The sequence below is a fragment of the Pinus tabuliformis genome, chromosome 1_1 (genome assembly GCF_031772625.1).
Source record: "Pinus tabuliformis cultivar Carrire ecotype Pingquan chromosome 1_1, CPIR1, whole genome shotgun sequence".
NCBI lineage: Eukaryota > Viridiplantae > Streptophyta > Pinopsida > Pinales > Pinaceae > Pinus > Pinus tabuliformis.
Genome location: NC_142297.1, coordinates 214,880,150 through 214,896,954, shown reverse-complemented (window position 1 = coordinate 214,896,954; position 16,805 = coordinate 214,880,150).

Sequence of the window (16,805 nt, the reverse complement as noted above, 5' to 3'; positions counted from 1 at the left end):
AATCACTAATATGTTGAAGAAAGATAGTGTGGTCAAGTGGACCGAGGAAGCTATGAAGTCTTTTAACCTGGTAAAGTTGGCTCTTTCTTCAGCTCCGATTTTGATCAGTTCGGATTATTCACAGGATTTTATATTATTTTCATTCACTTCTGAACATACTATGGCAGCAGTTCTAATGCAAAAAAGAGATCAGCTAGAAAAGCTAATTTCCTTTTTTAGTAGGACAATAAAAGATGCAGCCTTGAAATATAACATCATTGAGAAGCAAGTTCTTGCCTTGGTGAAAGCTTTGAAATATTTTTGAGTATATATTCTGCACTTTCATATGCTTGCTTACATCCCTAACATAGTAGTCAAAGATGTTTTGGTACAAACAGATCCGAAAGGAAGGCGAGGCAAATGGATCGCAACATTGCTAGAATATGACTTGGAGATAAAGCCAACAAAGCTAATCAAGGGGTAGGGTCTAGCAAAGTTAATGGCCGAGTCCAATCGACATGCATTGGACATAAATTTGATTGCAGCCATGTTTGAAGAAGACGAAGATAGTTTTTTGATTCAAGTATCTGAAATTTTTCTCCATTCTCCTTGGTATTCAGATATTGTATACGTGCTTCAACACCTTTCACCGCCATCGGGGATGGCTAAAAATAAAGGTAGAACTCTAAAACTTAAGGCTGCTAGATTTTGTATTTTGAACAATGCACTTTATTGGAAGGATCCCGGAGGCATTTTGCTAAATTGTTTGACCGAAGAGGAAGCACAATAGGTCATGAGTGATTTTCATAAGGGATATTTTGGAGGTCACTTATTTTGGAAGACGACGACTAACAAAATTTGGAGAGCAGTGTACCATTGGCCTTCCTTGTTTGATGATGTTTATAAAACTGTCACATGCTGTCATGAATGCTAGATTTTTGAGGGAAGGAGAAAGTTGCAGCCTCTACCTCTCAAGTCAGTCGAAGTTAGTGCACCGTTTCAGCAATGGGGCCTAGATTTTATTAGAGAGATTCATCCCACATCTTCAGCTCGGCACAAGTGGATCTTAACAACGACAAATTATTTCACAAAGTGGATTGTCACTTGGCAGGCTACAGACTTGGTAATAATTCAATTTCTTGAAACAAATAATTTCTCACGTTTTGGCTGTCCTAACAAACTTATTACAGATAACGCAACCGCTTTCAAGTCCAAAATGATGATTGACTTTTGCAACAAATACAAAATTACCTTGGGACATTCTACTTAATATTATCTGTAAGGTAACTGATTGGCTGAATCTTCAAACAAATCATTGGTCAACATCATTAAAAAGCTGCTGGAAACCAATAAGAAGAGCTGACATAAAAAATTGGTTAATGCACTATGGGTGGATAGAGTAAGCCAAAAGAAATCAATCAGCATGTCTCTGTTCGAGATTGTATATGGTATTGACATGGTGTTCCTGATATCTCTCACAGTCCCGCTTGTTAAACTTTTACAAGAAGCTAGTAGGGAGGAAGATCATTTTCAGTGGAGAATAAGCCAAATGATCCATTTACAGTAGACAAGAGAGGAATTTTTTCAGAATACCTTTAGGCTACAGGAGAGAATTAAAAAGATTTATGATCTAAAGGCAAAGGCAAACAAATTTCAGATTGAAGACATAGTGCTAAGGTGGGATGCCAGAAACAAGGATAAAGGCAAGCACGACAAGTTCGAGAACCTGTGGAAGGGACCATATAGAATTGCTGCATATAGAGGTCAAAATGCTTTTCTACTCAAAGAAATGAATGGGGAAGATTGTCCAGGAGGGCCGGTAAATGGTCGGCTTCTGAAACGGTACTATCTCTGAGAAGTTTTCTGCTATCACATTTTGTCATTGTACATACCATTTTATTTCTTTCATTGCAAAGTTTGCACTGTCACCATTCATTTAGCTTGGGGCCCGAAGTGAAGGCTATAAAGCTGAATGTTTGGCTTCAGTCTTTGGTTATTTAGTGTCAGTTGTTTGAGTCTTAGTTGAGTTGGTTTAGTCTTGAGTCTTGAGTCTTGAGTCAAGGTATTTGTTTTGGTGTTCTGAAGTTATTGACTCCATATTACCCAATGGATGAAGGCACTTATCTACTTTCTAGAGGTCTATGGTTCTTGGCACCTCCCCTGAGCTACCATCCCCATTGGAGCCAATGTTAGTGTCAATATCTTCACACTTCCATCAGTGATCAAATTGCTCTTTTGCACGCATATTAGGTGTCTCATCCGATCAGCTGCATTCCATTAGGTCATGGATCAACTGATGGTAGTGGCTTCATGTCAATTTCCCTCATGAAATTCACCTGCTGACCTGTTTTCACATTTTTTAGGTCATTTACTGTCATCCTGTTTCATTTCATTTACAAAAATCAGTTTTAGGGTTTTAGTCTCACTAGGTCTAGGGTTTGTCATCATGGTCATCCAAAATTGAATAAAAGGTCAGCAGGCACATGAGGAGGATTAATAAGTTCATAGAATCATAAATTTACTGTTGATATGCTCAATAAATCTTTTTTACCTCAAAACTCTGTTTTGAGGTGAAAATAGAGTTTCCATTTTATGTACAAATTTCATGTAATTTAAGTGTTTATATATGTAATAAGTTCAACAGCTGCTCTTGGTCACCTTTCCAACTCCAGCCACTGCAAAAACAAAAGCACCAATGCATCAGTCCATCAAATGGTCAAGAAAAAGTCAAACTTCAAATGAAAAACAAAGTTTTTGAGAAAAAGTGACTAAGACTTTATAAAAGTGGGTTTGCAATGAGGAAAAATTAAAGTGCATCCATTTATAAAGTGAATTCATGCTAGCCATTCATTTCATTGTGCAAAACATCAAGTGAAGAGCCAAAATCGTGATTTGAAGGGAAATCGAGCAAAGGAGGAAGAAAACCCTATTTTTGCAGCAAGTTTGCCTGGTGCTACGCATTAGAGGGTTGGTGTTGCACATCAGACCAGTGCTGCACATCAGACAGTTTCTGCCAATGTAAAAATACACAGGCGCTGCGCATTAGGCAGGCGTTGCGCATTAGGCCCAGTGCGCTACGCATTGGCCAAGGAGGTTCCAAAACCACTCAAATTCATCCTAAACTCTCCCAAACGCTGCATTTAACTCCTTAAAGTAAGTTTTCATCAATCTTGAGCTAAAATTAGTCTTCTTCATGTTTTCTTCATGAGTTTTGCTTCTTAAAATCAAAACCCTAGCTTGCCTTCATACATTTCCATCTCATTGCCAAATTTTCACTGCATTACAAAACCAGCATCTTTTTCCCCTTTTCCCAAACTTCATTGCCCTTAATCTACCCATTAGTTCAATTTCCCTTTCCCTATTCCCCTAAGAAGCTAATTCCCTTCATCAAACCCTAAGTCCCTCATAAGTCAAAACCTTAATTTCCTAAATCTGTCCCTTCATTCCCCTACTCCACTTCACATTTGCAAAATATCTTCATACTCATCTTCTTTGTTCCCACCCATTGTCATTGTGCACCATACCATCATCACATCACATCCCTAAGACAAGCATCATGGAAAGAAGCAGTGAATCAAGTTTTGAAGAAGAAACATTTAGTGATAGCTAAAGGGAAAGAAATGTGCAGCCAAGGAAAACTCACAAGGGTGGAAAAATTATTATGGAGGAACCTATTAGCATGAGTGAAATCCTTGCTTGCCTTCTAGCCACCACATGTTTCAGATATCGGTCCTATTTTTAGTTTTGTGAAATGGTTGAGAGGGTCAAATATCACCATGAGTTAGCAAGGCAGTTTGTCATAAACATGGAAAATAATGTGGTGCATCTTGCTGGGGTCAATTTCACTCTTTCACCAGCTATCATTGCAGAAGCTACAAGAATGCCAGATGTAGGGGAAAAGTGGAACAAAAGGCAGAATATCAGTAAGCAGCATTATGAACCTTATATCAAGGCCAAATACCATGGTAAACTTAGCAGGGTGTTTCCTTTCAAATTCTTGGAGGACCGGTATGTTCCACTCATGAAGCTTATCATCAAATACTTTACATGTGAGGGTAGGTTCTCCAGACTTTATGCCTACCACATCAGATTGCTTATGCACTTCACCAGGGTCAGAATGATGAGCATTCCTTATTTCATATGTAAAAACATAGAGAGGATGACAGTGATTGCAAAAAGAAAACCATTTCCATAGCAGCTCAATAGTATTTATCATTTTTCTGTCATCAAAATTGTTGTTTTGCATCAGCTCACTCAATTGGGAGTGTCATGGGAAACTTTCATTGCCCATGAATGCTTCAAGGGGCCTCAAATATTTTCAGATCCTCAAGAGGAAGGTGAACCTTTCGGGCAACAAAAAGAGCCTGAAAGTAAAACATAAGAGGCTCATGTTCCTGTGCTTTTTACTTATGAAAGAGGCAGTATGATGCTTTTTGCAGTTTCCAAACAAGTACTATCTCCACCAGGGGTGGAAGGGGTCTCATTTTCTTCACCGGACCATAGGAAAATGCTATCTTCACCGAGGGTGAAAGGGGATTTTCCTTCTTCTCTAGCTAAACAGGTATAGGGGAGAGACAAAGGAAAGAAATAGATGCATGAAGAGGGCCCTACTGAAGGGCAAGACAGGGATTTTGTTTTGATTGAGGAGGATGCCACTGATTTTGGCTCTTAAAGCTCAAGACTCAAGGATATGATTATCAAAGAGAAGGAGGCATAAATATAAGGCTTATCACTTGACCTTGAGAGGGCAAAATGGATCATCAACTTTCTTGAGCAGGAGAACAAGCAACTGGAAGATAAGCAAGCTATTATGGAGCTGCAAACGGTTAGAGAAAATAGGCAAGTGACAAAGAGAAGAAAAATCAAGATGACATCCCTTGAGCAAGAAATTGAGGCTGACCGAGAATCATGGTTGGAAAGGGTGAACATTCACCTTGAGAATATGCTTGAGAAAGCTAACAAAGAAAAGAAAATGTTGCGCCATATGGCTTATCATTACTTGGCTCAGAATAAAATTTGCAAGACAAGGATAAACAAGCTAAAAGATAAGTTAAAGAGAGCCTTGACGGCCAAGGAGGAATAAGATAAACTTAAAATTTTGGCTGAAGCTTCGTTAGCTTAGCAAAGTAGTTAATAAGCTTTCCTCTTGCCAAATTTAAAGAAATTTTGGGAATTTTTTGTCATTTTACAATTTTGTAATTAAAAACATAGGAATTTTCAGCTGATGCCGGCGCTGCGCATTGAGTTGGCTCACTATTTTGCAAAATGGCTCACAGTTTTGGATTCCTCATGGAAAAAAAATGAAACCTAGAAAGTTTCATAAAATTTGGAGGAGATCTGGGCCACCTAAAGGGCAAAAAACACCTAAAAAATGCTCTCTCTGCCACTTTTTGGACCCACAAGAACCAGTCTTGGGAGAAATGATTTTAAAAGATGTAAATCAACTCTAAATCAGAAAATTCAAAGTGTTATAGAAACTAGACAGATAGATCTTTCCAACAAACTTTCTTGAGCCTGATTCGGTGAAGTGGAAGGCCTCCAAAAGCAGCCTTGAAGTGGCGCTGCGCATCAGGGTCAGGGTGCTACGCTTCAGGCAAATTTTTGCCAATTTTGCCCAAAAGCTCATAATTTTGTTTAATTTGACTATCTGTTGACTTTTTCTCTTCTCCTTGGTAAATTTGTGATGGTAAATGATGTAATATGATGAAAAATGACTTGAGGGGGTAGATACATCAGTTAAAGGTTGTTTGAGGTTGAATGAATCAGTTTCCATAGTTTTAGAGGCAAGCTGTTCCACTGCCTATTTTCTAGTTCCTCGTTTAGATGTTGTTGAAACAGCTCCTTGACTCATGGATTTGACCCCTAATGGCTAGCATAGGTGATTTGATGCCTACATTATGTACTTTCTTAGTCATTTGTAAAGGTTGGACTCTTGTGGATGCTTTGAGCTTTATTGTAAATCACTTCTGCAGTTTGGCAAGGAAATGAAACAGAGTTTTGCAGCATTTTTTGGGATTCTTGTGGTAATGTGTCTTGGCATTGTTTCTTCCTTTTTTATTTAATTTATCTTATGTGTATATGTGCCAGCATCTATTTCTTTCTTCATAACTAAATGAATCAAGATAAATAGGTGGAATCCATTGATATTTAGTGCTCTGCCTTGAGGATACATTTAGTTTTTAATGTTTTCTGCTATTTGAAGAGGACTCATGAACTTTGCATGCCCTCTTCAACTCCACACCAGTCTTAGACTTACCATCACAACCAATTCAAAGTGCCAAAACACTTACCTACCTCGCCCCACAGAACCTCCTACAAATTTGAGTTGATTTCCCGGACCCAAAGCTACCTTCTTCATTTGATCCAGTAACCAACCATTAAAATCAAACAAAATCCTCTGACCTAATATACCTAGCCTAAAATCAGCATTTATTTTCAATCATCTTAAGCCCTAGTTGCCATATTCTAATTGAGATTGATAAGGAGAGAGCCCTCTCCCGACCTGGTAGGGCTAGCTACCAGGTTAAGCGTGGTTTGATGTTACCCTAGACCTGCCTTCCTTCAACCTGAGGTAGATTTAGGCACTAATACATTGGACAGAATTACCACTCCTCAAATTATCAAGATAGAAGGACATATCAAGAAGAAAAAGATTCAATCAGTGAAAGATAACATCGAGCACCAACAACAAGTTCTCCAACTTTTAAAGGATAACGCCATTTTGGTGCAGAATTGAATGAAACAACAGGAAGATCAACATCACAGTGAAAGAAGTTTTGATGTAGGTGATTGGGTATTTTTGCGGCTACATATCAAGAAACCTATTTACGAGAAGGAAATGTTTGCAATACTACATGCACTTAAGAAATTGCGACCTTACCTAATGGGAAGACACTTCGTGGTAAAACTAGATCATGATAGTCTTAAATAGTCTTTAGTACAAAGATTATCTTTAGAAGAACAGAAAAAATGGGTCACAAATATGTTGGGTTATGACTTTGAAATCATCTACAAAAAATGGAACCAAAAGGTTGTTGCAGATGCACTCTTAAGAAAGGATGAGGATGTGGAAGAATTGTTTTGTTCTATTTATATTATCCAACCAGATTGGATAAACAAAGCAAGGCATGAATGGAAGAAGGATGAAGAAGTGTGGCCACTCATTCAAAAGTGGCAGAAGATCCCAATTCAAACAATATTTCTAGAACTTGACGAGGAAGGAAAAATCATATTGGAACATGGAGAAGTCACAGAAACAAGGACCCGACAGCTACAAAATCGATCAATTTCAGAGTATCTCATCAAGTGGAATAACTTACCCGCTGAAGATTCCACATGGGAGGACAAGAATTTTATACAGAAACATCAAGAGCTACTCAAGCATTGAGGACAACGCTTTTTGAAGAAGAGGGGCATGTTAGGTCCCAATACTACTAGTGTAACCCGTTATTATTATTAGTACAACCCCCTTGTTATATTGTTGTGCCCATGTAGTCCCCATATAGTTATTATTTTTCCCCATAGAAGCCCACTATTGTTATTATTGTGCCCTTACATTATTATTGTTATGTCGGCTCTGATTATATTATGACCCCTTAGACTCGTATATATAGAAAGGAGGTCTTGTCATTTGTATCATCTAGGAATTGTTCATTTGTGTAATTTAAAGGAGGTTGCCCCCTCGAAGAGGATTATTTCTAAGCCATTTATATATCTTTTCTATCTTTTTGTGAGTTGGTTTCATAACATAATTTTTAAGGCGCCATGATGAAAATGGACTAATCCCCTGTGCTAAAGCTCACTAAAATCGCAACTTTGCACTTTCTCTACCTTACATATTAATGCATCACAATCTTCCACATCAAGTTTATACAGATTCTTCACACGAACCTTGATATTCTTCACCTGTCTAATAACTATGTTCCTCGGAAAGGTTTTACCTTTACTTAAGATTACATCATAAACACGATCTTCTAAAATTGCTACATAGATTAGGTTCTTCTTCAAACCTAGTAGAAACATGACATATTTGAGGCGAAGAGGAGATAACTCCCTCTTAAAGGTTACTGTACCAATCCCAATAGCGTTGTACCTTCCCTTGTCCCCGAGCTCAATATGCATATGGAGATATTTCTCCTTCAGGTCAATGAAAAACTCTCTACACCCTGTCATGTGGAACGAGGCACCAGAATCCATGTACCACACACTTCCCACAGTGTTGGCCATGTAGCTGATAAGGATGAAGTCTAGCTCAAATTGTAAAGCCAATGTTTCACCTGCTGCTCTTCTAGAGTTCTTCTTGCTATACTTTTTATGTGGACACTTTGTAGCATAGTGCCTGAAATCATGACAATTGAAGCATTTTATTTTGGACAAGTATTTCTTCTTTCCCCCTTGGATGGATTCTGGTTTGGTTTGAGATTTCATCCCTTTTCCCTTATTTCCTTTCCAACCAATGAAAAATTTTCTTCATCCCCTCCCTTAGATGAACTTCCATATCTAGTATTTCGCTTGATCTCTTCTTATACCAAATCAGACCATAAGAATTCCCAATTCGGTAATTTCTTCATCTCGTTCATCGAGTCCTAGTTGTTATGCCAACTTTTGGGAAGGCCTAGAAGATATAGGCTTACCAATTCATCTTCTGTCACATTCGCACAAACCCCTCCAAGCTCATCCCAAACTTGTCTAAATATGGAGAGATAATGCATAATCGAATCATTCTTCTACATCTTGATGTTTCAAAATTTGTCTTTGAGGGCCAATTTCCTATGGTCACCGCTATTCTCGAATAGGTTTTTTAGTGCCTTCCACATTATGAAAGGAGTTTCTTTTCCATGGATATTTCAGACAATGTGCTCACTCTGAGATCAACCTACAAGTGAATAACCTCTCTCTGCTCAATGAGAAGCTTTGACCCAAATTTAGTCAATTTATGCCTCTACTTGAGCCCCTATTTCCTTATGCAAATCCTGAGGAATTAGGCCCATATTATTTAGGAATTTTCCTCCAATTGATTTCACAATGCGAGGGTTGGATCTTTGACTGCATGCAACATGTGTACACTCAAGAATAGTCTATAATTGATGTTACACTACCTTGAAATCTCCACCACAACTGGGGAACTCGAATTCTTTACATGCACTAGCTATTTTAGGTTGATTCATCAATTAAGTGGATGATCACTAAGTTAGATTAATGTCCCGCTAGAGAAACCAACCTCCAACTAGTTCTATCAATATTTAAAACTAGTTTAACTGAATACAACTGGAAATAACTGAGCTGGATCACTACAAATTAGCAATCAGACATGCATAACTGAACTCCAAGCCCTCTAACTTGAATTTACTGAGTTAATTGAGTGACAAGAGCCATGTCACCTCAATTAACTACTTCCATGTTCTCTGTTGATGTGCAAATTCAAATTTTCTCAATTTGACCAAGGTAAAGTCAAATTGAGACTTTCTTGCTACACTTCTCAACATATTTTGTAAAAGAGGACATGTGTATATTTTGGTTAGTAGCTAGATGTTTCAATTGTTGAAAAGTATGCAACAAGAAATGCTAAATTTAGAATGTGCTAAAAATAGACCTGCTAAAAATAGCATGTCTAAAAATAGCAGTTTGTCTAGTGAGGTCATTGGCCACATTGGGTGAGAGATAAAACTGCTAAAAATAGAAAGTTATAAAAATATCATTTCTGGGTCCCTTCCTATTTATAGCAATCCCTAGTCTATCTATACGAGTAAAATTAATTATGGTCGTAACAGCAGTTGAAAATATTAATTAATTAATTCAGTTGAGTTAATTAGTTAAGGAAATTCGAATTTGAAGTCTTTGTGAGCATGCACACGAGTTGTCCCACTAATTGAGGAATTTATTCTTAATTTCCTCCACTGATTGAGGGAATAAGTATGAGTTCTATAATGAGAGAATCAGTTGACTTAGTTCTAACTAGTCAAGTCTAGTTAGATTATTTTAACAAGTTGTTAAAATAATAAAATATAGTTTGTTAATGCTTGCATGCATGTGACAACTCTTATTTTAGATAACTGAGAATTCACTCATGTATAACTATTGCATGTCAGTTATTTCAGAGACCTAGTTGAGATTAGATGTGGGACAGTGTACTATCAGATGCTTGACTATTTCTAGTAAGTAGTTTTTGCATGGTTGAGGAACTAGTGTCCTCAAGGATTGAGTAGTTGGACCATTGGTAACTTGGTATGTTTGGAATTAATTGCATATGCTTTTGCTATTATTTCCTAAGAAAACTACATAAGGAAATAGGGATTGGACCATAGGTAAAGCCTTTATATGCAGGGATTGGTTGGTTCATGAGATATCTTCATATCTTCATAGTTCATTGAGAACTGAATAGCTTGCGAGCTAATTCTTTTTGTATTGTGAAGAGGATTTCCACTTGATTGATAATACATGGTTGGGGTTTTATGCTGGTGCTTTCCCCTGGATATATCTTGTGTTATGTGTGATTATTTCTCTTGATCAGTTATATATGTTTCTACTTGATGTTGCTCATGAATTTGATTATGCTTCCGCTTAATGTTTTGTAGAAGTAGAACAAGTATTATGCTTTAGGACATTGCATATATCCGTTTGTTCTATAGGTGAAATTTCTACATCAATAAGAAAGAAGATGAGTAGACAGATGGAGATAATAAAGTAGAGTCGAGTGTGGTTGAAAGACTGAGAGAGCTCTGAAGGAGGAGAAGGGGCAATGAATTACACAAATCAAGCTAGATTGTACAATTTCATTATGCAATGGAATTATGAGATTTTCCTCTCGTCAATGTGTGACCCCTGTATATTTGAATTTATATTTGATTATATATCTATTAAATCCTTTGTTTTTATTTTTTTTGTGTGATAATGGTTCACTGAGTATAAACCAATCATCCTTCCTCGTCGTAAGGTGATTCAAAAGAACAAGCGAGAGAGCAACCCAAGGAAGAGCATAAGAGCCCTTGAATAGTCATTGGCTTGTGCATTGAAACAAGGTACTAGTGTAGTGAAGAATCAATTAAAGGGCTAGATGATTGTATAGTTCATCACTATAGAGGAAGGAATGGCAAGAGAGACCAGTTGTGGTGTTGGGTTGACAAGGAATTCATGAGATACTCCACAGAGTTGGATCAAGAAGCTTTGCCTCCTAAGTGAAAAGTACCAATGCTAGTACGAAGGCCTCATAATGGTAGAAGAGCATTAGTTGATGAAAAATACAATGAATAAATCCCCATTCACATCCATCATCCACCATTCAATCGAGAATCCAATCAAGAACTAAACAAATTTTTCCAATGTCGACCAACAACTATTGGGACGATTCGTATGTTGCTATACCAGAGAATATAGAGAATTTCCCTGTCAATAGAAGTTTGTTCAGACATCAAAACTATAGGAAGGAGGTGTAGAGTAGTGGTGCCTAAAACCCCATTAGGTCTAAGATTAAAAATTTCAAAGGAATTTCTGTTAGCTGATAGGTGGTGCCTGAAACCCCATTAGGCCTAATATTCAAAATTTCAAAGGAAGATTCGTTAGTTGATAGGTCCCGAGAAATGGGAAAATTTCTTGTCAACTGAAGTCTATCCCAACATCAGGACCGCATGATAATGCATAGAAACAAGACCTTGGATCGTGAGGCCTGACATGATGTCAGTTTGATATTTTTTTGACCACAGGTTTTGTGAGAGGAGTAGGGAACCAAAACAGGTAGGCTAAGGCTTGATACCCTCTATCGGGGTCTATCGTTTTTAGGGAACAAGAAAAGGATTCCATCATTTTTTATGAAGGACCATTTGATCATGCTTCAACGGATAAAAAGGGGAGAACAAAGGAACTAGCTCGATGGTATGACATTTAACAAGACATAATGCCTTTGGAGTGAGTGCTTGATTCCAAGTGTTGGTCACATGACCTGGTTCGAATAGAGCCTTGGCGTTAAAGGGTCATTTAAGATTGGGATTGCACGAGATTGTGCATCGTATTGGATAATGAATACAATGAGAAGTTTGAGACAATGCGTGGTAGTCCTGACAATGTTGTCAAGCGTGGAATTGAGCCATAGTTGTGGAATGAGAGCAATAATGAACTTGCCATGGGTGGTCATTGTGGTTGTAGCATAAAGGAGGAGGTTTGGTGGTTGTCTACGTAGAGAAAAAAAGTGTGGGGAAGGATTGTGGCCCTTGTGTGTTGTCGAGCTAAAGCGCCAACAATGTTGCATTATTGAATGAGGGGAGATAAAATCTTGGGATATGTTCGTGCTTGCATTAAAATAAATGCGGGTCGTGGTCTGAAGCTATGGGTGCATAAAGTTGATTCCATCAAAGGGAAGATAGTGGAGCTATTGTGGGGAAATAATGTAGTTAGGATGAAGAGATGAGTAGAAGTCAAGCCAAATCATGTTCACACCCCCATCAAAAAACTTGGGGTAAGATCCAACTAGGGAGGGTGGAGAGCCTTAACTGCATGTGATAAGAAGTTTTAAGATTGAAGACTATTCTCAACACAATTTACACAAAATCTATGGGAATAATGATAAAATCGTCTCATGGATGCATCCAATCAATATTCTCAACAAAGAAGGTTTCAACCATTAAGAATCCAACTATACAAACCTTCTTAAGTTGTTGCCACAAAACAGGTGAAACTCAAGCATCTTCGTTGCACAATTTGCACAAAATGTGAAAGAATAAGCACAATACTAGTTTATTAGAACTTGGCATTAAAAATTTTCAATATTTGCATTTGGATATAACTCATTGTGTATTAGTGGCTTATTTTTTGTGAATTTATTGAAAAAAAAAATTAATGTTATTAATTAATTTTCTGTAAAAAAATTGTATTATTTATATAAATTACAGTCAGATTCTAAATATAATTAAAATTTACAAAATAATAAATTATATATTTTTACTCATTTACATATTTAAATATTTAACCCTTTTTTAAAACAAAATATTATATTGAAATCCTCGGATGGCGTGACACATTCTTGTGAAGAACAGGGTTAGTTTGTCACTAACCTGCTTGACATTTGCAGAGGAGGTAGTGGAAACATGCCCTCAAATTAAGTAATTGATGGCTTGTGTGGCCATTAATTGGTTCCATTGAATGTAAGTGATGCACCGATACCCAAAACAGAGAAACCATCTCAAGGGACTAGAGTGTGTGACTCCCATGATGATTTTGTTAAACTGTCCTAGGCTCGATGGGGTGACTGCACGAGCAGGTCTTCAGGAAGGTTGTTACTTAACGGATGAAGAATGCTCGATTCAACTAGTTATTTTTCAAGCTCTTCGGGTAATTGAGGTTAATTGTAGCAAGGCTTCTGGGTCTAGATGATTGCAGTGGAAGCTTCTATCTACTTCTTGGTTTCTAATGCAATATTTCTTTCTACCTATTTAGTCTACTTGCTATTATATCTTTTGGGTCTTAAGTTCTCTCTTTGAAGGTGTTTTTTCTAATTTGTTTTTAGTGTTAGGGGTGTTCTTTTTCTCTGGTTGGAAATCTCTTATTGCATGGCCTCTCTGGGGGTTTTTTGCCATCCTATTTCCTGGGAGGCATTTCTGGTTGAAAGTTTTCTTTTTGTTATTGCATGCATAGTTGTGTTGCCAAGTCATTGGGTTGGTCCTTATGATGGTATCATCCTTCTCTTGATCCCTTGATAACTTGTTTCTTCATGTTACATCAACATTGTTGGGTTCGACAATGGGGTGCCTCTGATCATGAGTGAGTATACTATGGGTCCTCTCACATGCACCACATGATTCAAGGCCCCGACTCCCGGTTTTGAGAACTCAATCATGTCCATGTTCAGGAAACGCTCACTAGTATGGAGGAGGAAGCCTCTTCTCACTGGTCCTCCCTTTTAGACACAAAATTTCTAGTCGATTGGGTTGACTAGGTCCCAAATATCTATTACACGAGGGGGAGGTAAAATCATTATATGTAGGTTATTGATCTTTATTGGCAAATAAAATTTCTTATGGGCGCGACTATCCTAGATCATCATGAATCTTGTATGGATATCCTCTACTCCCTCAAGTACATGCACAAGCATCTCATCACTCTGGATATATGAATGGAGTGGATAGAGCACCAACTTGGTATATTCCCCACAACAGGGTAGACTTCAACAAACCCAACAAATCCCATCCTTGTAATAGGATTTGATTCAAACCCCCTAAAAATGATGTTTGATGGTTTGCATGTGTGTTAGAAAAATTGTAGTTTCTTTGTAATTGGCCAATCTGGCCCAAATATTAGCAATAGTTTGTTTATTTTTGTAACTTTTAAGTTTCGGTTAGCTCTCATCTCCTTGAGGAGAGTCTGTTTTTGCCTTTGGTCCAATCTCCCTAGTGAGAGACCGATCTGATTTTGGACACTACTACATAATTTCCTATTTTTTAGTTAATCAAATTTACCCACATATATATATATATATATATAAACCTTAAATAAATATATATAATTAAAAATTTCTTTTAAAAAGGAAAAAAACCTTCCACACAAAATATGAAAGGTAAGATAATTATTATCAATCTGAAAAAATGCATTAATTTTTTTTTACAAACAACACTAAACACTTCAAACATGTTATTCATATATATATAATGATGGAAAATCATAGAAAACCTTAAAGGCGCGATAGAGCACCATGAGCATACAATTAGATGCTCACTAGGAAAGAAGATTTATGTTTGGACAATGCAAACAATAAAATGTTTTATCTAAACCAGAGTTATTACAACTATTTTTTCCATGTTTTGAGATGTTAAATTTACAGTGTTATTGAAAATTCTATATGAAGCTTAACACTAAAAGTTAAAAACACTAGAAATATTGAATAAATTAGACAATATTGTTTGACATGGGTGATAGGGTAATAGGAAGGGCCATCTTCCACATTCGAGATTCGTGGTGGTAAAAAAACAGAACAAGTTGTTGGGACATTTTTGAAAAATTTAAAAACATGAAATAAAAAATACTCCGTGAAAAAATAAAATTTCCTTTGCAAAATTGAATATTTATTGTCACTCGATAAAATTGGAGACATTCGATAAAAATCATAACATAATAATTTGATTACATTATAATCTTTTATAATGGTTTAAAAAAATACCCTGTAAAAAAATAAAATTTCCTCAAAACTAAAGATATCCAATAAAATTAAAGAAATCTCATAAAAATTGAAAACATAATAATCGCAAAACATTATAATATTTTATAATTCCATAATATATAGTAATCACAAAATATTATAATATTTTATAATTCCATAATTTTATAATATTTTTGATTCAATGGATATTAGTGGTCACCTGCTTATTCCATTTGGACCTTTATTGTTGATTTTTCAGTTTTTTTAATTGTAGCACAACTTACTATTTTTTACAGTTTTTCGGGTCATAAATTTTCGGATCCATTTTGGGCGCCTAAAAGACGTTTTTGAGGGAAACAGAGAGAATAGAAAATTGTGAAGATATTTAAGTGGTCTTTTTTGGACATCATCTTAGAGATCTTCGAAATGAGGTATTATGATAGTCAAACATAGATCCTATGTAAAAGTTACGACATCGGGAAGTTGACATTCCAACTAACCCCAATGGGGCCCACATGTTTTTGGTGCTTCATCTCCTAGGGTTAGATTTTTGGATGTTTAAGGTTGCCCATTGTTTCTTAATGATAAAAAGGCCTTCGACCTCATTGTAAAATAATTTAGAAGGCTTGTAACTGTTACATCTCTCCTCAGAGATAAGCTACCATCGCCCGAACTAGTTTATTTCCATTCTGCATGTAACAATCTTTAGTACTTTGTAATTAATGAAATAAAGTTTTGTTTTCACTATAAATCTGTGTTTCTGTCTATATGTGTATTTCATTTCGTTCCTGTATAAATCTGAATCAACTTTATAATAACATAACATAATAATCAAAACATAATATTTTAATATAATCAAATTAATTATTTTTTAATAAAATATATATAATAAAATAATTTTACAAAAAAAATAACAATAAAGAGAAAAACACAAGTAATATAGACCTCAAGTAGACTAGATTCGGCCCATGTGCCACCTGCAATGGCCACCATTTTGTGAAAGCTCACACCAAACCCTCCTTCCTCACTCACTGCTCAAGTAATTTCCTTCCATTTTCGCTCAAGGTTTCAAGTTGAACTAAAATCTCACACCAAACCCTCCATCCTCACTCACTACTCAAGTCATTTCCTTCCATTTTTGCTCAACGTTTCAAGTCGAGCTCCTTCATACAGAGTACCAACGTTACGGTTTGTTGAAGGTAGGTTATCATATGCTAAGGCTAAATAGGGTATTTGACTTCAAGTAGAGTGAAGTTTTACTTTTGAGAGGTTGTTGAACACATAATTCAAGGCCATTAAAGCACACTTTAAGGGATTCAATTTATTTAGAAGGGAAATAATTTTGGTTATGTTGAATCTCATAGCATTTTGGATTCTATAAATCAAGTGGGTTGTTGGCAGGACATTGTTGGATGCCTTTACAATAGCCTAAATACATTAAAAACCAAATCGTGTAATTTTCCCCATAATTAAACTTTGCTAGTTGAAAAACATTGAAACAAGATCCATTAGTCATAGGTCCACAGACATTTTTTCCCCAATGCAGTCGCTTGCATCTTGGACTTGGTTCATTTATTTGGAGTTGTTTTTATTTTTTTACTTTTCCTATTGTTGGACTACAAAGGCCATCTTCAACGTTTCTTGTGATGTGGGTTAGGGGGTTCCACTGCACTTGTGAGTCAATGCATTAAGGATTTGCGTAAGT